Source organism: Phaethon aethereus (assembly GCF_964289735.1).
Source record: "Phaethon aethereus genome assembly, chromosome: 10".
NCBI lineage: Eukaryota > Metazoa > Chordata > Aves > Phaethontiformes > Phaethontidae > Phaethon > Phaethon aethereus.
This window is the reverse complement of record NC_138586.1, coordinates 17,727,431-17,749,731: the sequence shown is the minus strand read 5'-3', so window position 1 is coordinate 17,749,731 and position 22,301 is coordinate 17,727,431.

Below are 22,301 nucleotides of genomic sequence, written 5' to 3'. Positions count from 1 at the left end.
GCTGCCGGGCAGAGTGTTTATAGCCAACCTGGTTCCCACCTGCCATCCCCATCCAGGAGCTCTTGCAGGGGACCAGCCTGGGCTTCTGAGACTGGGCCAGGAACCTTACAAAGCCAGCCTCAAAGTAAGTGCTCAGAGAGTGCTGGTTTTACCTCTGCCGCCCCAGTCTAGTGGCGAGTGGGGTCATCCTGCCATGTGTTTTGTGCTCTGGAAGGCAAGATGGGCTTCCTCACCTTCCTCTTCTTCCTCCAAAACATTTTGGGTCTGCTCCAATTCTCTCACCGTTGACACTATGGATCCTATGGGACGGGAAGCCTGTCTTCTGTTTGCCTGTAAAACAGCACTCTGTACATAATTAATGCTAATAATTAGCAGGTATAACTATCAGAGACAAAAGATTACCAAACCACACCAGACCATTAATCCATTAAGCTCAGCATCTGTTGCGCGTATTAGCACGAGTGCAGCAAGGGATCTCCAGCCGTGACTCAGGAGCTCAGGGCACCGCTGCTGGGGCACTCTGCACCAGCAAAAAGTTGGGCTTGTTCACTCTTACCACTATAAATAGAGATTTTCTGTCAACAGGTTGTGAATCCATATACCAGTGAGACCTGTATCACCATCCCCATCTTGCAAATGAGGAAACTGAGGCACGCGGGACACACAGGGAGCCGTACGATGGGGCTTGACTGGGCTGCAAGCTGGGAATGTAACACAGATTTTCTGCAGCGCTCATATTTCCCAACTTTAAATTAATCCTAATATAAGGTGAAAAGGATGAATAGTGCCTTCTTCACCTCCCCCCAAGAGGGGAGTTACTCACTTTCATAGTTTTCTTACATTTACATACCAGGCCACAGCAGTGAAATAAATTTTCTCCTCGTGCAACCAAGTAAATGGCCCGAGCTCCTTTTGGAGCCATGTGTTTAGCGTGGATTAACTTCCCAAATAAAGTTCACCAGAGACACCAGGTTGTAGACAGGAAATTTGCCCTAGGACCAGTTTCTTCTACCTCCAGAGTAAATATTTCCCCAGAAGGTCCCCTCTCTGCAGGCAGGATCCTTCCATTTATTTCTATTCCCAGACCTCAGATTTAGCAAAGCGCTGAAGCAGGTACTTACCTTTAATCAAGCACATTAGTCGCCCCATTGAAGTCAATGGGACTTCTCAGGTGCTTAAAGCAAAGAGTGTGCTGCTAAGCCAAGGGAAGTGGTGGCTGATGAAGACAGAGAAAAAGCAGTCAACAAATGAACCAGAACCATCTGCAAATGACTCCCAACTGGGCAAGCTCCCTTCTGTCTCCTTACACTGCTTTGCTTGCTGAAGAATTTTTCATTATGAATACAGAGCTCCTGCTGCTGCTACTGCTTTTAAATGGTACTTAGTAATGCTAAACCCTCGGGATATGCCGCAGACGCAGCCAGAGCCTCCTGCTCGCTGCTTGGGCACTTCCAGCTCCAGTTTGGAGGGCCGGTAATGGGAGGGAGGTCAAAGCATGGCCGCACTTTGTTCCGGATGGGGAATAATCCCAGAGCCATCATACGGTGAAAACCGTGATGGAGACGAGTGTCTTGGGTTAGCTAGCCCAACCCAACCCTGCTTGGGTTTGGCTAGCCCAAACTGTGGCCCAGACATAGAGGTGATGGCCTCCAGACACAACTGGTATTCACGCTACAGGGGCAAACACCACGTAGCTCTGCATCCCACAACATTATCCCATGACTGCTCTTCCCTGGTTGAGTTGTAGCCTGTATGAGCGCACTGTCAGAAACATTTCCCACAAAGCATTCTCTGAAAGTCCTCCACCATCCACCCTACCTGTTTTGTTGAGTGGATCACCAGTGCCCAGCCTTGCTCAGCTACCCATAAACCTTAGAATGAGCACTCGGTGTAAACGGTTCTTCCTAAAATCTCAAGATTCATGTTTTACAAATAAGCCCTTAAAAATTCACCATTTTCTGCCAGTAAACCACTATAAAATATTCACAACATTCAAAATGAACCTGAATGCAAAACAATTTTTTCCTTTTTCAGGTGAGAAGCTGCAGAAGATATTACCCCCAGCTCCAGTACTGGGAGGCAGGGCTGTTTGGAGTAGCTTGTGCATGCTCTCTATTGCTTTTTAAAGATATTATAGGTGGCAGATTATTTTTTATTAATTATTTCTATTGCAGCAACACCTAAGGCTGATCTGATGTTGCTCTTATATTGCGTAGGAGTAGCAAATAATGAGATTATCAAGTTGCGTACTGTCTCTGAAAGTGCTGTCTTTGGGACTTGTATCATTTATAGCAACGTACCCCATAGACAGTATTTATCAGAGCAGCACAAAAAGAATCCATAATATTCAGCCACCTGTTGCCACCTCCATGACAAGATTACGGTGGCAGTTCAGGGAAACACTTGAACAAGTTTCAGCGTCCTCCCCATAAGGACCGCACGTAGCGACCGCCACAGACAATAAAAAATAACTATCAGCCTGCTTCAAGACTCCTCCTTGAGCGGGGACGTAACTTACAGGCACGCGCTTTGCCAGCCGTGAGCGCCGTCAGCTCCGCCGGCGCTTGTCCCCGCGGCAGAGCCGGTGGTGGAGCCGTTCTGTGAACTTCAGTGCAAAGTCTCCTCTCCCAGCGTCCAGCACCGGTGGCTACCAGCGCCGGTGGCTACCGGCACCGAACGATGACTCCAGGCAGTCACAGACCAGCCGGGGAGCAGCAGGCCCACTATTATCTTCAGCCGCTTCAGCCAGATACTTGCCCTTGTTATCACAGACGCATACGTGCCAGACGAGATGGGTATCTATTCAAGAACAGGCTCCACTATGCATGAAGGGAGAGAACTGCTGACAGAGAGAACGTAGCTTACTATTTAAATCCCACTTTAAAAAAATGTCTTTTTTAATAAAATTTCCTCAGAAGAGTCTTTCTTGTGTACACAAAGCCGTGGGGAAATTTCCCAAAGGGTACAGCAGAGATTACAAGATACAGCTTAGGCTGGAGCATCAGGGGGTGGATGCTTTGAACTCAGGGGGTTTCTAAAAGCACAAGGGAAATTCTTCCAGAGTCAGAGTATTTCACGGTGTTTTAATAGGGGACAAATTACTCCTTTTTTTTTTCCACCATCTGCAGATCTGCCCAAAGAATCACAAACATTTTTCTTCCCTCAAATCGTTCTCTAGTGAGAGGGATAACAATACATCCCCGATAGTCTAACTCCACCTATAGATCTCAAAGCACTCGATAAAGTTTCACAAGTTTCATGAGAGCTATTTTTCAGGGCCAGGGAGAGGTGAAGTGACTTCACTAAAGAGCTAACCTAAGTAGTTGAATCAAAAAAGACCTTATTATAGTAACACAAAAGCTTCGTTTGAGATACTACTATTTGACATCATCCCAAAAAATATAATGCTTTAGGGCATGACTCCATAACCATTAACGTTTTGTGTAAGGCTTTCCATTGACATCGGTGGAAGCTGGGTCTGCCGTTTAAAAGCTATCCCTTCATCCACTCAAACAAGCCTTTTTTTTTTTTTTTTTCTTTCCCCATTTGCAGCTGATGTTCTCCAGCCTGTTTTCTGGAAAGCAACAACTTTTCCATTTTCACATAGAGCAACTTTATTTCCATGGTACGCCAGTCTGCTTGGGATGTCATGGCGTGGCTCACAGCAAACACTAACGTGACATGACAGGCAGATGCAACTCGCTGAGCTCTGCCTCAGCAGGACAAGCCAGGGAAGACGTTTAAAGCGGCTTTCTCCAAGGAAACGTGATGGAGAGGGAGGGCAGAAGGCTGAATCCCCCATTTCTGCTTCTGGAAATAGAGACCCTGAGTTTTACAGCCAGGTTTCACTACGGGCACGGCACCAGGTCCCCAGAGCCAGCGGGGACGGCGAGGGCAGCATCAGCCGAGCCGGGGACGACCACAGCATCCCGAGCCAGGGTGACGTGTTTCTCCGCATGACTTACCAGCTCACAGTCACACAGCCGAGTTGTGTGCAAGCTTGGTTTTGCCTCTCAAAACACCCAGGAGACATCCTTTAACAGAGGGACAAAAAGAATAAATCATGTCGCCTACCCAGGCTGTAACACCTTGGAGTGAATCCAAGACACTAAAGCACACAGGCGAGTAAGAAAGAAGGAAACGTCCCACATCTGTGACGGCGCGCAGCAGCTTGCGGATGTCCGGGAGGGCGACCTCGTCACCCAGCTGGGCTGAACCAGGAGGACGATCTGCACTGGGTCCCTGGGGACCCTTCTGGAGGGTCCGAAGCAGGAGCTGGGTGCCTCCTCACCTCCCTACACCACCAGCTGAGGAGCAGGACCCAGCCAGCCCCACTGGCGGGTGTGGGCAGCCCTCAACGTGCACCCACTGCTCTGCTCAGACCGCTCTCCGGGGAGGACCCGGTCAGCAAAGTGCCCTGCCCGGACCTTGGCTTTGGTCTCATGGCAGCCACACAGACTTCTCCGGGAATAGTCCTTCTCAGCTCCACCACTTTGTTGTCTTTCCGCATATTCTTCTGGGAGATAGGCCTGAAAAACTCCCGGCAAGAACAAGCGTTGCATCAGGGATGAAACAGCTCAGCGTAGTTTTGGACTAGAGCCTGCCTTTGCGAGGTGTAGCATTCCAGCCACACACCAGACACCGTCACTCCTTGGACAGGGTGAGTATTTATGATGACCCCAGAGCCTGCATTAATTCATTTACCGTGATCCAGAGACTGGAAGACAACCCTCAGCTTCAGAAGGATATTGGCTGAAGCCCATATACATCAAACCGTATCTGCAACATCCAAGCTGTCCCCATCTGTTACCCTGACTGTGAAGTTTACAGATGAGAAGCAGGGAAAAGTTATAAAACACAGTGTGCAAGCCCTGCTCTTGTGCAGACATATGAGGCACGTTTAACTCCTCACATGGAGTGTAATCTCAGCTGTCCCCATGGACAACCAATAATGCAGAGACATCGGCACACGTGCCAGGCTGTCAGTACGCGTGGCTCGGTGCAAGCAGAATTAAGGTCAGCTCACGTCTCACAGAGCCCCAAACATGTACTTTTCAGGAGCTTCAAGCAGGTTGAGACAATTAATATCAGTATTTATTAATATTCATTAATATCCATTCTATACGACACAGAATGATGTCTCGGGAACCTGAGGAGTCAGGAGTCTCAGAAGTCAGGGTTGCTTTTTCCAGCACACTTTGCCAGACCGCATCTCTCCAGCCCGGCACCAGGAGAACCACAGGGTGGGCTGCACGACCTCCCGCTCGCCCTCCCACCTTCACCTGAAGCACAACCATCTCCAAACCTCCCAGGGCAGGGACCACCTCTGTAAGATTTATGACTCCCTTTGGCTGCGCGAAGCCTGCGAGGAGCCCCGGAGTCTGTGGGCGCTTACTCCAGGGGGAACGGGAGCGTTTTTGATGTCCCCTTGCTCCGGCACTCAAGGCTCCGCTGCTGCCTCTCCGGTGCAGCCGCTTGGCAGCCGGTGCGGCTGCCGCGGAGCGGGCGCTTCTCGGGAAGGGTCGGTGTCAGGACGAACAATGACTGCATGGCGGCGCTGGGAAGCGGCACAACAGACTCTCAACATAGAAATTACTCCAGGCACAAAGAAAACACCAACAAAGATCATACTCAACAAAGAGAGGCAGGAATTTCACAGCACAAGAGAAGAATAGAGACTTTAAAAGCTGCTTTCATTTCACTTTGCAGCTCTGTACGCGACAGTCAAGCACCAGAAACGTTAGGGCTTGGGGCACGCTGCAGGTCACCAGGATTTCCTCATTTATTGCTTATTTCTTACAGAAGCTCACTACAAACACAGGAGTCCTCATCCTCTTTGTATTGTTTGGAAACAGTGAGACTGAATAGGATCTTTTCTTTTGCTCTCCTCTTCCTCTGAAGGGCTGCAGTAATGAGCGGAGGATATAGTTCACTTCTCTGAGAGAGGAGGCTATTAGAGCTGGTGCTAAACACCCACAGCAAAGTGGCTGCAAAGCAACGGCTCCCTCCTCTCCTCCTCTGGGAAGTCACAATCCCGCAGCTCCACTCAGGAAAAACAAAGAGGAAGGCACTACTAAAGGACAATGGAAAGGATTAACGCCTCCTGGTCCCACGCATGAGCAGATCCCCTTCACGCCGAGGTTTCGCAGTGGGCGGCGGGGCTGAGGACGGGGGTCAGCCCCAGGAGCCGGAGCGGGGCGGCTGCAGGGAGCGGGGCTGACGGGAAGAGGATGCCGCAGTCGGTATCCGGCCGGATGCCTCCCGACGCCAAGGAATTTAGGTTCTCTGAAAACGCCTGTCACGAGGGCAGGTTGAGATCTGCTGTGACCCTAAAGTGATTATCGCCTTAAAGTAGGTTACTGTGTTAATAAATCAATTATGCGCTAGGGTAGCCAGTTGTCTGAGGAGAGAAGGATTAAAATTACCTCCTAGATAAATTCGGAGCAAGACGTCCTGTGGGGACAGCAAAGAAGGGAAGATCTGAAACCAACGGAGTCCTGCAGGAAACCCAAAGAAGAGACTGGAGGTGAAACCTGCCCTTGCGTGCCCATCACCAGAGTGCGTGCCTTGGTGATGGGGAGCCTGCCTGGAGGTGTCATCCCTGGTATTCGGTAACTGCCAGCACCGCTACCACCCAGCAAACCGCACGGGAAGCCAGGGGTACTGAGGGGAATGCCCACTGCGGCAGCTAAAGCTGCCACAAATTCAAGGCCTGTCACCAAACTACCAGCGGGATGAGATGAACGCTCCAGGAGTGCCTCGTCCCTTCCCCCCTGAGCAGGCGGTGATTACTAAGGACATTTCCATGAGCGGTGTATGATCTTTATTTTTTTCATGCACAATGACCTTTAAAAGTACTGGCTAAGCTATTTGCATTGCCTAGCCCAGAGTTTCAACAGACAGCAAGAAGACAAGCATTAACCTTAATGGCTAAATCAGTTCACGCCACTCCAAAGATGGAACACTCCCATGAGTCATCAAAAGATCATTTTCATTTTATTATTATGTATTTAAACAGCAACAAGCATCTCTTAAAGCTCAAAATTACATGCCTGCCAATGCTCCCCTGGTTTTCTGGAGGGCCAGCCCAGGAAACACCCTGCCTGGGGCACAAGCAGCACTTTGGGATGCTTTGTGGAAGAAGCAAGACACCTTTGAAGGCACCTTGCTGCAGAGAGAAGGGGTGGGAGAGGCCATGCCCCGGCACAGCCACGCTGCCTACAACAGCATCTCTTCTCCCACCACACAGGAGCAGGCATCAGAGACCTGCAAATTCAGGTCTGACCCCCAAACCACCCTGCAGCCCTTACCAAAGATTTGCAACTCCTTTCATAGAATCAGAATCGTTTCAGTTGGAAAAGAACTTTAAGATCATCAGGACCAACCGTTAACCTAGCACTGCCAAGTCCACCACTAAACCGTGTTCGTAGCACCATACCTACATGTCTTTTGAATACCTCCAGGGATGGTGACTCAACCAATTCTCTGAGCAGCCTGTTCCAACGCTTGACAACCATTTCAGTGAAGAGATTTTTCCTAATACCCAATCTAAACCTCCCCTGGTGCAACTTGAGGCCATTTTCTCTTGTCCTATCGCGTGTTAATTGGGAGACTGACAACACCCTCACTACAATCTTCTTTCAGGTAGTTGTAGAGAGCGATAAGGTCTCCCCTCAGCCTCCTTTCCTCCAGGACCCAGTTCCCTCAGCCGCTCTTCGTAAGACTTGTACTCCAGACCCTTCACCAGCTTCATTGTGTGTTACACTCCAGCATCTAAATGTCTTTCTTGTAGCAAGGGGCCCAAAACTGAACACAGTATTCGAGGTGCAGCCTCACCAGTGCCAAGTACAGGGGCACGATCACTTCCCTAGTCCTGCTGGCCACACTGTTTCTCATACAAACTATTGGCCTTCTTGGCCACCTGGGCACACTGCTGGCTCATGTTCAGTTGTCTGTCAACCAGCACCCCCAGGTCCTTTTCCGCTGTGCAGCTCTCCAGCCACTCCTCCCCAAGCCTGTAGCATTGCATGGGGTTGTTGTGACCCAAGTGCAGGACCCTGCACTTGGCCTTGTTGAACCTCAGCCCATCAATCCAGCCTGTGCAGATCTCTCTGTAGAGCCTTCCTACCCTCAAGCAGATCAACACTCCTGCCCAGCTTGGTGTCATCTGCAAACTTACTGAGGCTGCATGCAATCCCCTCATCCAGATCATTGATAAAGATATTAAACAGAACTGGCCTCAATACTGAGCCCTGGGGAACAGCACTTATGACAGGCCGCCAACTGGAGTTAACTCCATCCACCACAACCCTTTGGGCCTGGCCATCCAGACAGTTTTTTACCCAGCAAAGAGTATGCCCATCCAAGCCATGAGCATCCGGTTTCTCCAGGAGAATGCTGTGGGAAACGGTGTCAAAGGCTTTACTAAAGTCTAGGTAGGCAACATGCCTTTCCCTCATCCACTAGGCAGGTCACCTTGCTGTGGAAGGAGATCAGGTTAGTCAAGCAGGACCTGCCTTTCATAAACCCATGCTTACTGGGCCTGACCACCTGGTTGTCCTGTACATGCCACATGATGGCACTCAAGATGATCTGCTCCATAACCTTCACCGGCACTGAGGTCAGACTGACAGGCCTGTAGTTCCCTGGAGCCTCTTTCCAGCACTTCTTGTAGGTGGGCATCACACTTCCTAAGCTCCAGTCAACTGGGACCTCCCCGGTCAGCCAGGACTGCTGTTAAATGATTGAAAGTGGCTTGGCGAGCCCTTCTGCCAGCTCCCTCAGGGCCCTTGGGTGGATCCCATCTGGCCCCATAGACCTGTGTGTGTCTAAGTGGCGTAGCAGGTCGCTAACCACTTCCCCTTGGATTATTGGGGGCTTCATTCTGTCTTCCAGCTCCGGGGGCTGGATACCTGGAGAACAACTGGTCTTACTATTAAAGACTGAGGCAAAGGCGGCATTAAGTACCTCAGCCTTTTCCTCACCCTTTGTCACTGTTTCCCCCCGTATCCAATAAAGGATGGAGATTCTCCTTAGCCCTCCTTTTATTGCTAATGTATTTATAGAAACATTTTTTATTGTCTTTTACGGCAGTAGCCAGATTAAGTTCTAGTTGGGCCTTGGTCCTTCTAATTTTCTCCCTGCATAACCTTCTTCCCTGCCAGCTTCTCTTTCAGCCCGTGGGGACAGCCTCCTCCTGCACATTTAAGATTTCCTTCTTGAAGAATGTCCAGCCTTCCTGGGCTCCTTTGCCCTTCAGGACTGCCTCCCAAGGGACTTTGTCAACCAGGCTCCTAAACAGGCTGCGAAATACCTGCTTTGGAGCGGGTTTATTTATATTTTCATAAACACAAAGCCCAAAAGGAGTAAGCCATGCTGAAATAAATTCCTAGAAATTGCAATGCTCATGGCAAAATGTTGCGTGTTATTCAGCCAGCTCTGATGATTAAAACCTTCCATCCAGCCAAGGTCCAAATATGGCCCTCACCCAATACATATTTACTTCCATGGAAAGGTTTGCACTGATCCTAAGAGATTCCCAGAAAAGATCAGTTCACTATCCCTCCCACAGGCACACAGCCACTTCCGATAATACAGCTGTTTCCCAGCAGCTCACAGCATTGCTCTGCAATGATTTCGGAAGGAAGATGAGAGCGAATGCTACGGTAACCCAACTGCAAGGTGTGCGTGCTCTGACCCAGCCAGGGCACCCGCTCTCCCCCTTTATCACATCAGCCTTAATGACTGTTTGAAACCTGGACCTTGCAGAGATGGCAGCGCCCACTAAGCCACAGCCAGTGCTTTAATTCTGATCTGGAGCGCTGCTATTAAGCCACCGATGTCACCTCTCACAGCGGATGCCTTGCAGCCCACCCAAGCACTGAGCGCATTCGGCTCCGGCGTCGGAGTGCGACCGAGCAGCACCTATGTCTCCACATATCTGTACGTGCAAAGAGGGGACGTGCTGCCCACCCATGTGCAGAACAGCATTCCTCACCCAGCCCTGCCCGCCGCTTGCTGACTTGTGTTCACCCTCCTACACCTGGGCTCTCCCCGGCAAAGCCATCCCAAAGACCGCTCCGGGCTGCAGAAACCTCCAGTCTCACGATCCGACGCCCACAGAGACAGCGGGGTTGATAGGGGATTGTACCTGGCCCAGCCAAAAGGCAAACATGAAAGGAGCCCTGGTGATGAGTCCCGGACCTGAAGCATGGACATGGAGGGGTGAACATGCCCCAGGGGACACGCAGCACCCGGAGAAGCCAGCTCCTTCCCGAGAGGTTGGTGGCTGCTGGCAGAGGGCACGGGAAACACCGGTAACATCTCCAGCTACCAGGGGAAGATTTGACAGAGGACATCTGTCAAAGCCCTCGTACTACAAACTACTAGAGAGAAAGCATGTGATTGTATTATTGGAGCTTGTATTGTGCTGCTGAGCAGCGCTATTCTTCATGTCCTTTTGTCATTTAAGAGAGACTTTTGTGACAGCATTTGCCTATCGCTTGTAATTCTGTGCAGGTTTGTGAAGTGCCGTATTTAAAAAAAACACCATACATTAGATTTTCCCATTCTCATTTTTCTTGATGTACAATACTGTCTAAATCAGTTTAAGATCAGGCCTGTACATCATCTCCGGAAATGAATACAAATACCTCTTATTCCAAGTCAAATTAAATAATCAGGAGATACAGTGGCCACTCGCATATTTAATATAAAGAAATGCAAAGCCCAGAGCTTTCTGCTGTTGTGAGACCACCCGCACCGCAGCTCCTCCATCCCTGGCGTGGCCACACCGGAGAGAGCCGATGCCAGCGCTGTTCCAGCCAGGAGAAGCACTGTGAGGACAATACGAGCCCCGCGCCGATGGCCGCACCCAGCAAACCCTGCAGAGGCATAGCCCGAGCAGGACCTCCGGTGCTGCCAGAGCCGAGGGGCAGCGCTGGCCCCTCCACAGCACGGAGGTGCAGGTGCACTTCAGTTGGGCTATTGATCCCACCACCTTTTTGGAGAGAAAAGCCCTAATTCCTACGTGACCATTCTCAGGTGCTTCCGTGGTTTCCAAATTTCTTCATTCAGAGAGTGGTCAAGCATTGGAACAGGCTGCCCAGGGAGGTGGTGAAGTCACCATCTTCTTCACTGTCACCATCACTTCACTGGAAGTGCTCAAAAAACATGTAGAGGTGGCACTTCAGGATCTGGTTTAGTGGGCACGGTGGTGTTGAGTTGGTGGTTGGACTTGGTGATCTCATTTCCAACCTTAATGATTCTGTGATTCTGTAATTGGATGCAGGCACGGAGCAGCAGGAGGCTGAGGGAGCTGCTGGGGCTGCAGGTACTGGCCCCCCGGGCTGTTCCCACCCGGGGCTGCAGGCACCTTTCGGCAGTCGAGTGGAGCGAAGCCGCGGATTGCTGCAGCCCTTCGAGGGGCAGGAGCGGGCAGGGGCACCCTCGCCCTTCCCCAGCCACCACAGCTGCCCCCGCGGATGCTCCGGGGCAGGGAGCACCACGGGCTCGGCAAACCCCACCGCTGCCTGCAGCCCGCCTCTCCCCCAGCTCTTCTCCCCAGCTCCAGCAGCCGGCTCGCCACCCAGCTACCCCCCGTGCTTTGTATGCCCGGCCATGCCTCCAGGCATCGGTACTAGCCTCCTCCTTGACTGCTGCAGCGTGATTCTCTTTGGGTGATGGACGCTGAACGCAGTAGTCGAGGCTGACACAGAAACGCCGATTGATATATTGGCGCGTAAGAGTTGTTACGTTACTGGCAACGACTATCAGGCGGTGTGACTAGCTGCGTGCCCCTCTTCAACTCGCCAGCAAAAAAATCAAAAATAAAGCAGCAGTGAATGCTACAGGAAGAAGTGCCCTGATGGCAGGCTCCGGAGAGCGGTGCCTGCCCCAGCCCGGGTCTTGCTGTGCAGCCTGAGGGGCAGAAACCGGCTGCCTGAGACAGCGGCAAGGAGCCGGGCTGCAAAGACAAGACAGGACCCGCAGGCAAAGGAGGTGCCGAAACGTGTGCTTGGGATGAGCAGGACCACAGGGGTTCAGGGTCACCAGCATCCTGCCCTCTCCCTGCCTGGCGCTGTGCCTGGAGATGGCCAAGCGTACCCGTGTCCCTTTGTCCTTCCTGAAAAGGACCTGGGGCGTCCTTGTGGGGAGCACGCTCGCTCCGACTCCCTGCTGGCACCAGCGCGCGGCCCTGCAGCGCCGCGGGTTCACCAGCGAGGCAGCGGCTGTTCTCTCCGCCGCGGCCCAGCTTCCCAGCAGCATCAGCCGGGATCGCTGCTGCCCGAGTCAGAGTCCCAGGCAGCGAGTGAGGGAAGTGGACTCGAGCATGGGACTCGAGTAGCAGCTTTTATGAGCTTTACACAAAAAAATTATGCCTTTATAAAAGCTTAACAGCAGGTAGGCATAAGGCCATGAGAAACAGGGAGGTGGTAATGGTCTTTTGAAAGTAATTCCTTTCAACCATAAAACCAAGACTTGATGAAAATGATAAGCCATGGGATGTGGCTGCCTGATAGCGTATTAACATAAACGCTTCAAGTAGCAGCCGCAGCGGCCTCGCGAGCCAGCAGGAACGGGGGGAATTAGCAGCCTCGTCAGCCAACGTGGGGAGCTGCTGTACAAAGGCCCCGCGAGGGAAGCGGCAGCGATAATTAATTGTTGGGCTGGAAATAAGACCACCTGCACAAGCCGCCTCTCCTGCCCCGCAGCCCAGGCAGGAGCAGGACGGGAAGGAGGTGCTGGGGAGCGAGAACAAGATATCGTCCCGTCCCACCTCTCCCCATCTCACCCCATCTCATCCACCCCATCTCACCCCACCCCACCCCATCCCATCCGTTCCAGGCAAAATACTCCACCATCGCCCAGTGCTTGCTGTGGAGAGCAGGAGATTTTGTTTCTACCTCGTTTGCCATCTTTGTTCTTTCTTCCTCCTGCTCCCCGGGAGACAAGCGGACATCCCTGCAGAGAGGGCTCTCAGAAGACCTGTTCCCAAATTCAAATCACCGTCCTCCTGAATTGACGCTCACCTGCACCAGACCACGGTGTCGGGAGGCTGGGGGCACCCTCCCTGCCCGCTCCCCTTAATGGACCCATAGTTAGAAACACAACTTCTGACAAATGAGTTTTCAGAATTCAAATGTCCCCTTACAAAACTAATATTCCAGTTCACTGGTGTCCCTGCCAGGAGGATGCGATTTGGTTGCACAGTCTATTATGTTCCAGAACGTGAAAGGTCAGGCTTAAATGGGATTTTTCATTGTAAAAGTCACCTACATGAATGACACACAGTACCACCACAAGGCATTTGTAAAGCAGAATCCAGGATTATGGATGCACCATTTACTTCTGTTTATCCCCCAAACAGAAAACTGGAAAATATTTGCCTCTCCCAAGCCATCAGCTTAAGAAATTTCCTGGAGCTCTGTGGGCTTTGGCAGCAGGCTGTCAACCAAAAGAGAAATGCCGGGAGCAATTAGCACAGCTGGGGATTGAAATCCTGCCCTGAAGCTCCGTTCTGCCTTGGGATCTGTCTTAGTGGGCATGAAGATGCTCTTTGGTTGGGTCTAGGCACTGGCAAAGTGGCATGTTCCCTGCGGGGCTGCAAGCACCGGGACGCCGGTGTGCCGGCAGGCGCTGCTGGTGCTCACCGCAGCCGGGAACTGCACGATGCCCGCGGTGGGGCTCAGTGCCATGCCACGAGGCAGGCCACGGGGAACGGACCAACGGGACACGTCAAGTCTGACCACAGAGTGGTTCACGAGGAGATGCAAGCGCCGAGCTCAGTGTGTACCCCAATGGGTTCCCCTCGCTGCTCAGCAGCATCCCGTCCCATCCCAAACCGGCTCTCCCCGGGTGAAAGCCCCGTCTATCTGCATCATCTTTCACATCTCTATTCACGCTTCCGATTCTTACTACCGGGATAAAAGGGGTTTGAAAGCAGCCTCCTCGGAGGACTGAGGAAAAAAGGATCAAGATGTGAGAGTCGGGCTGAGAGGGGAAAGGTTTTGGGGACGAAAGAGAACAGAGCAGCTTTGCCCTTTCAGGATCACGCATCCTGCTCTGGCTTACTGCAGAAGATCCAGAAGAAAGGGAGAGCCCTTTCAGCGTGGAAAAGCAGAGAAAGGTTCAGCACAGAGAGCAGCAGGAGTGAGAGCAGCCCCATTATCTGACAGAAGTAGAAATAAGAGCGGGGGAAAGAACGACTTAAAAATAAAAGGAACATTAAAACCAATGTTTCCCGGAGCATACGTGTGTGTGTGTGTTGCCTTCCATGAGGAGGGCATTCGGAGGGATAAGCAGGGTTAAAGAGCCTCATTCATCTTCCCCTTACAACGGTGCTGACTCAGAACCTGGTCAAACAAGTTTAATCTTTTTAGCAACAACAAAGAGAAGTGGAAGGAGGGTGGAAAGGAGCCAGCCTGTATGGGCAAAGAGGAAGAAAAAGCAAGCACAGAAAGAAAACTTCCTTTTTACGGCCTTCAGTTATTCGTTCCACCAGGGAAACCTGGCCTGATGGGCTTACGGGAAAAAACAATGTCATTAGAGCTGCGGCTCCGCGTCGGCCCCGTCCCCTGGTGCCACCCCGGCGGGATGGCGGGGAGCCGGTGGGCACGGCCCGGCACTGCCGGCCCCAGCCCAGGGCGTGGGGTGGCGGAGGGCGGGCAGCTGGGCACGCAGGGGCCGGCGGTCCCTGGTGGGGCCGGACCCGGCGCCTCCTCGCCCCCAGGCTCGCGCGCGGCGGCAGCGCGCGGTGCCTGCGCCGGTGCCAGCGCCTCCCGCTTCCAGCGCACCTCCCGTGAAACACACACCTCAGCCCGAGTGTCTTTGGGATCCCTGGGACGGAAGAATATCGGGGAGAGGCAAGGAAACAGCTGTTATCCCTTTTGGGGAAAAGCGGCATGAGGACACGGCCGTCGCATCTCGCTTGAAATGGAGCCGTTCGTTAGCAGCACTGCTCTGTAAGGAAAACGGCCATCGTCTACGAGGGAGAGAATACTTTAAAAAATCAAACACACTGTATGAAATAATCCTGCACTGACTGGAAGACGAGGTCTTTTTCATCCTTAATTTCTGTAATTCCCAGTCATGCTGAGTATGATGCATCCTCATTTATAATGTAAGAGTTAAGGTTGGGGCAACAATTATTTTCAGGATCCTATAATCTCAACTGTAAAATTTCACCCCAGGCTGAAAATGAAAGAGCAAATCCTTCACTTCGGCATGAGCTGTATAAGACACAAAGCAGCTCCACTGCTAGCGAGTTACGCAAATATAAATGCACATTAGATTCCCCACTTAACATTTTTTTTCTGATCTTGAGCCAAAAATAAGATCTGAACCGAAATGTGAATTTTTCATTGCATGTTTCTGATCCAAGATGTAAAAAGAGACTTCCGAGGCTGCAAGCATCTACCTGTTTTCACCCACCTCCAGAGCCCTGGAGATGGGTTTGCTGAGCACACACCCTGCAGACAGCTACGTTGTCTGACTGCGCTGCCGGCTGCTGCAAAGCCTTTCCGAAATGGCTTGCTCCAGTCCCGCTCCGGATCCGTAGCCGGCTGCACGCTGCCAATCAGCTCTAGAAATTAAAGGAAAAAAACCTCTGGCTCGACAGAGCAATATTTGCAAATGCCGCAAAACACAGAACCCCTTGGAAAGGTCTGCGCAACAACCACCGTGTGCATAAACGGAGAATGCCAGCTCAGCAGCCAGCGTGCAGAGCAGCGTCTGTACCCGGGCTGGCCACGGTCCCAGCCGCTTGCTCCGGTTGGTGTTGCAGCGAGCTTTCCTGAGCAAGCCACAGCGCTTCGGGAGCACCCAGCCTCCGAGAGAAGACGTTGATGGGAAAGTTCACGCTCCCCTAGGTCTGCTCCCCTCCAGAGCTCAATGGGGCCTCTTTTGTCGGAAAGGGGATGCTCCGACATGAGCGCATTTTACAGATGCAGACACATGAGCCCGGCACAGCCGAAACCGTGAGAGCTGTTGGCGATGGGGTGAGCAGAGACCTGTGCAGATCGATGCTGACAGCAGCTCCTCGGCATCCGCCACCAGAAAACACCCACGCGTGTGGGGAAACCTGGCCGTGGCGCGGCGTGGGCTCTGCTCCTTTGGTTCAGTTTGATTATTTTTTTTTCTCTTCTTTTTGCTTCTTTAAGGAAAAGCAGCATTCCCTGCCGTTGGATCACTGCCCAGCAGGTTGGGCAGGGCAGGCAGCGGGCTGGGAGCTGCTGCCCTCCTGTCCAAGCCCAACAAAGGCAAAGGACTGAAGCACTTCTTTTAGTCATAAAATTTGACGGTGCTATGACAGGCTGGGGAAACATTAATTACCATTATTGTTGCTCCAGCCATTAAAAGGAGGAATAGTCTCTGCTCTGGAGAGGTCCGCCTGGTCTGCTTGGGAAAGCATCCCAGGACAGCCCTTATGTACCTGCTTAACATTCAGCTCATGTCAAAGCGCTACCCTCATTTGGGCTGGAGTAAGCAAGTGCTTAAGGGATTTTTTTTCTTGCCCAAGCAGAGGCAGACCAAGGCCACACAGACACAGGGCTGGGAGGAAGAACAGGGGAGGCTTTTCCCTTTCAAAACACCAAGATGCTTTGAAAGACATGGCAAGGCTCAGTCTGCGGGAGAGCCCGTGCCACGGAGAGGAGAGGACGGGCGGCAGATGTGTTCAGGGAGAGGGCAGCACTGAATTTCGGTGCAGAGGTGCCGGGGGGGGCAGAGCCCCAGCCATACCTCGGCCCCCGTCCCACTCCCGCTGTACCTCAGGCAAGCCTGCCCAGAATGAGCTGCAGGCAAAACCCTTCATCGTCCGCTCAAGAGTGTAAATGGCTGATCTAAACCAGCCTGGCTGATTTACCTGGAACGGACGGCGGCAGGGGCTGCTCCATCTTCAGGCGGCAAGAGCAGCAGCGGTGGTGACTACTGGGGTGGGACATCTCCCTGGTACCTGCCTCCAGTGCCGGCTGATGAGCGGAGACCCCTTCGCCAGGTAGCCTGGAACAGCTCCGCGAGGACCTCACTGGCAATGCTCATGGTGCGAGAGGAAAGCCACAGCACCAATTTTAAACCCAACTTATTTACACACACGTACATAAGGCTGAGAGATGACAGAATTATATAATTTGCTTGGTACAGATTTGCTGCTCAATTTTGCAAAATGTAGCGTGTGATGCAGATTGCTATGAGTGTTTGTTTTTAAATACCAGATTAAATGGGCACATAAAATTACCGTAGCCTTGAGCTGATCCATTGCTCTATGACATTTAACGTTGGGTTGCATCAGTCATGCCGTGTTGCGTTGCATCACATAATGTAATGTGACATGACTGATGAATCCAGACCTCCTGCTCCATCACCAGGGGAGCCTCACCAGCCTGAGAGCCATTGCTTGGACCGATGGCGCAGCTGGTGCTGCCGCGCTGCCGCTCCTCCGTGGGCTCTTCATCCAGGGACCCCCAGGATGTGCAGGCATGAGGGAGGGGCAAGCAGGGTCACTGGAGCCTAAACGTGCCTTAACGGGCTTTTTTTTTTTTTTTAACTCCTTCTCTTGGCTCTGGAGTTGCCTCCCGCAATGTGCTCACTCAGCACCCTCAGTTCTGCCCCTCCGTCCTCAGCACGGGCAGGCTGCTGGCAGGGCTGAAATGCCTCCAGGCTGGCAGAGGGCTGCACACCCTAAGTGGGCTAACGGGATGGGGATGAAAATCCACGCTAAGCTGCAGGGAAGCAAAATGGATTGGAGAGAGCATTAACTAAATCCCCTGGTGAAAGGAGCAAGGGGGCTTGCTGTGCCACTGACGCTGCCTTTGAAGCACAGGAGATAATGCTCCTCCTCAGGCTGGGAGGGAGGAGGAGGACCATGTGTCGGCTGGCTGGAGGTGAAGGAGAGAGGTGCTAAACAGGCAGGTAGAGCTGCAAAAGGGTGCCCTGCCCCTCTGCTCTGTCCTAAACCCGCTCTGAGAGGGAAGTGAAGAAAATCACAGGTTTTTTCCCCAAACCCATCAAAAGATGAGCGACCACTTTGCAGCACTAGGTCCACCTCCGCAGGCCCAGCTGTGCTGCAATGATGCAACTCGTCACTCTCCAGGAGATGGAAATGCTGTGCCTACGTCCTGCGAGGTCCCTCCTTCGTTCCCCAGCACGGGCTGCAGCGTCGGCCTGGGACGCTCAGCCCCAGGGGCTTCTCCCTGCAGCCCACCTGCCTACAACTGCTTCTGGGCATAGCCTGGAAATCAGATCAAGGAAATGATCCCGGCTAAAATTAACCCAGACATAATCCTTTAAACTGCCGGGGAGGCAATCAAAATTATGATATTTAGGGATTTGCATGCAGTAGCTAAACGAATATTATCGTACTTAAATTAGCAAGGGAAGGCAGGTCCACCAGGCAGGGCCAGTGCAGCAGTCCACATGAACGCCAGCAGCGATGGAGCCCCGCTCCCTGCCCGCTCCCTGCCTGCTCCCTGCCCGCTCCCTGGCAGGACCAGCCCCTCCACGGCAGAGCCAGGATCCAGCCAGTGCCCGGACTCACCACCCCAGTCACACTCGGCAGAGAGACAGTTAATTGTAGTAAAATGGGAACCAGCGAAGGGAGCCAAATTGGCATTTAGTACTTGGAACAAGTGTTACCCCCGACAGAGCGTGCACGACTGCCTTCCAGAGAACAACGAGTTGCAGGCGTGCGGGGCACATCCCCTCAGACAGCACTAAATAAGCACGATTTATTCATCTGCTACCACTCACATAATTTTTTACAAATGATTATTCCCTATATGGGCCACTCTGCCTGGATGCTTAGCAGGAAAGACACAGCCAGAGCAGGGTCAGCCTGTTTTCTGCCCAGCACGCCCGCAGCAGCACACAAGTGATACATCCAAACGCACGTGGTGGGAAGGAAACGGGCATCTCACCGTACCCGCTGCGTGCTTGCCCGTCCTAACCCAGTATATAAAGCCTCCTCGCAGGCACAGGGTTTAGGCACCAAAATGCCTGGGATTTTTTAGGAGCCTCACGCCTGCTGAGCCTGGGGACGCAGGCTAGGACACAGAAGCACAGCAACTGTCACGTGCACACACCCCAAACCACGGTAGAAATAATCCATGGAACATAAAAAACTGAACCAGAAAACTTCCCTAAGCCCACCATAGGGTTAAGTTCTGAAATATCTTGCCATGGGATTTTGCAGATGATAAAAATTTACTTGAGTTCAAGAAAAGACAGGAAATGAGTAGGAGAAAACTCCCTCGTGGACTGAGGCATCCCATCCCATCCCAGTTCCTCCAGCCCCACCGTGGCACTGGGGGCGGCGAGAGCCCTCGGGGAGGCGGTGGGGCAGGTTTGCCTCTTCCTACGCGCTTCCCAGGGCCAGCAGCTCGGGCTGGCTGGCCCTTTCTGTGACCCGTTATGACTGCTCTTAAATCCTTAAAACAGTTTAAATGTCAGTGAAAGATCAGAGAGTAAGAGCACATCCGTCCTCGGCTATCAGGGTTCGGCTGAGAGGAGATTTGCTATGCTGCTGTAACTGGATCCTACCTGCGGCCAGTCCTCGGATGCTACCGTTAGTTTTGAGAAGGGGTACGGGCAGTCCGGGCGCGAAAGGGGATTGGAAAACTTGGCCCAGGAGAGAGGCACGGCCATCAAATTCCCCTAAGACATAAAACCCCCTCCTGCCCCTTTATTCCCAGCAAAGGCGGGGTTAAACATCCCGCTATGATGCTGTATGCACCGGTGTGTTATCTCCTACCCTTCCAGGACGGCTGGCGGGGCTCCGCGGCGCTGGCCCGCGGTGAGGGCTGCGGGGCACGGGCGCAGGCAGCGCGGGCGGGGGGGCCGGGCTGCTCTCCGTCACGCCACGGCCCAGCTCGCCTCTTTTCTATGATTCTCTGGACACTGTAAATAAAATCCATTTCTAAGGTCTCAAACCAATGAATTTTCCCAGCGGATCTTTACGGAGTTATTTAGTTCAAGCGTCTTCGTAATTGTGATAGATCGAGACAATTCGTACCAGCTGTAGAGTGGGCAGCAGGAGGGAGCAGGGATGAACATGGACATCGGCTCGAGCCCCTGTAACGGATTTTATTTACACCGGGGACATTCATCAGGGCACGGCAGCCTGAGAGGCACAGTGCATCTTCAGCTCGAGGGGGAGCGGCGTCGGGAAGCGCAGCCCTGGGAATGAGCTTGTGTCAATGGCCGTACAGAGCCAGGCTGAGGACGGCAGCCTTCCCCTTCAGACAACCTGTGGGGCTTCGACAGCAAAGTGACTGGTCACCCCGGCTGACGGGTGTGATTTAAAAGCCTCTCAAATCCAATCCTTTAAGGAACGAGACGGAAAACTAAAGCAGTACTGGGAAAAAGAAGTCGCCAAGACACACTGGCTCCTGAGAGTCAGCCGGCGGGAGCAGCAAGGAAGCTGCTATAGCACAATCTGCTGTAAAGTGTGATGCTAAAAGAAAAAGAATTAAATGTATAATTTTACACAGCACTTAAAAAAAAAAAATCTATTTTCATTTTCAGAGATTGGATTTCCTCCTTGTCCTTCTCCCAGGTCATTTTCTCTCTGCTCAACCTTACCCTGGTGATTTCTCATCGCACTTCCAGCAAGTGTGAATGGTGAGTTGCTTTGCAAACTCTGTTCCCTCTAGACTTAGATTATTATTCGTTATTGATTCATTGCATCCACCCACAAAGCTGCGTATTGCAAAATATCCACGAGCAGTACAAGAAAAGCAATACAAAACACCATTAAAAATGTAAAAAACCAGTCATGCAGACAAGACGCAGGGTATGAGCAGTGGCAGGTTCGCTGAGCTGTGGCGTTGGCTCCCAGCTTCCCCTCAACAAACCCTTAGGAGTCTGAGGCAGAAGAAGAAAAAGGCAGAAGAAGAAAAAGAAGAAAAACGTGCTTTTTTGCCCACAAAAGCACGTCGACAGGCGTGGAGGCAGCAGCCCTGGTAGGAGGTGAGAGCGGCAGGCTCCAAGTTCTCCCCGGTCCAGCCAACAAAGGGCGATACATGATGGTGTGTGTCACGGCCGTAGGGAGAGATCCCGAACCTCCTAAAGCCCACTCGCAGGAATCACACTCTGTTTTCTAGTCATTTAGAGCAAAAAAATACCCACCTTGTGTAAGCCCATGCCCTACGGCTGCCCGAAGCCACGGATGAGGCAAGTTCCGTGCGGGCGACCGCACTGAAGATCCTGCTTGTGAGAGGACCCTCAAAATTAGACTTGCTGGAAAGGCAGGCAGGGTGCCGGGGGGCTGAGCCCTCTGCCGTGGCTCAGGGGGGGCGAGGGAGCCCGGCTCCCCGCGAGCAGGGCTCGGGCGCAGGGGCTAACCCAGCCTGGGAAGAGCAGCAGAAGGCACTTCCCCACCGCCCTCGCTCTCCCGGTTGCGACCCAGATGTGCAATTTAAAGTTCATCTTTGCAGACCGCGCGGTGAGCAGCACCTCACAGCGATGCTCCGAAGGCACCCGGAATTTCCCCGTCTCCCTTCCCCTGGCCATTCCCTCCAGAGCTCACATTGCTTCTCATCCTGTGCAGATAGATAATAGAAGAGAAAGGAAGGGGAAAAATATATGGCCCACTGTATACTCCAAGCAGAAAAACCAATGTACACAGAGCACACAAATCATCTAATTCAGGGCTTTGTTTGCAGGAGTTTAATATTCATAATGCACCTATTTTTATTTTAGTGCTACCCATGAATACAACTGAATAATTGCAGCTGATTAAAGACAAAAAAGAAAGGAAATGTTAACACTGAGACAAACAAACACTGACTGTGTGGTAAATAGAAACACTCAAGGATTTAATTCCCTGAATAAGAGAAGGGAGGGGGCAGTGAGAGCAGAGAGCTCCTGCCGTTGAATTCCTCAGAACCGATTGCAGCTCATGTTCCTGGTTGTACTTTCCTACAAATAATTTACAGTGCTAATGTAGTTTTTGCTGTACAGATGGTTGTAGCCCCAGTGTAATACTGTAAGTTTTTCTTTTCCTATCCAATACAAGACTGAATTCATGTCCTCCCTCCTGTGCAGGGCACCACTGCCTCTGCCGCAGCTTCCACCGGTGGCTCATGCCCAGCTGAGCCGGACAGGCTGGGGCCGCTTCAGCGGGACGAGGGGAGAGCAGTGCCAGGGCACGGGAGAATGGCGCTGGGGAAAAACATCCCTCTCCCTCCACCATTCCATGCCCCGATCCTTCTCCCTCAGCACAGGGAGGTGCCGCCAGCACTGGGAGATGGTGTGGGGAGCACCCTTGGGTCCCTCTTCTCTACGGCACCAAAATAAAGGCCTCT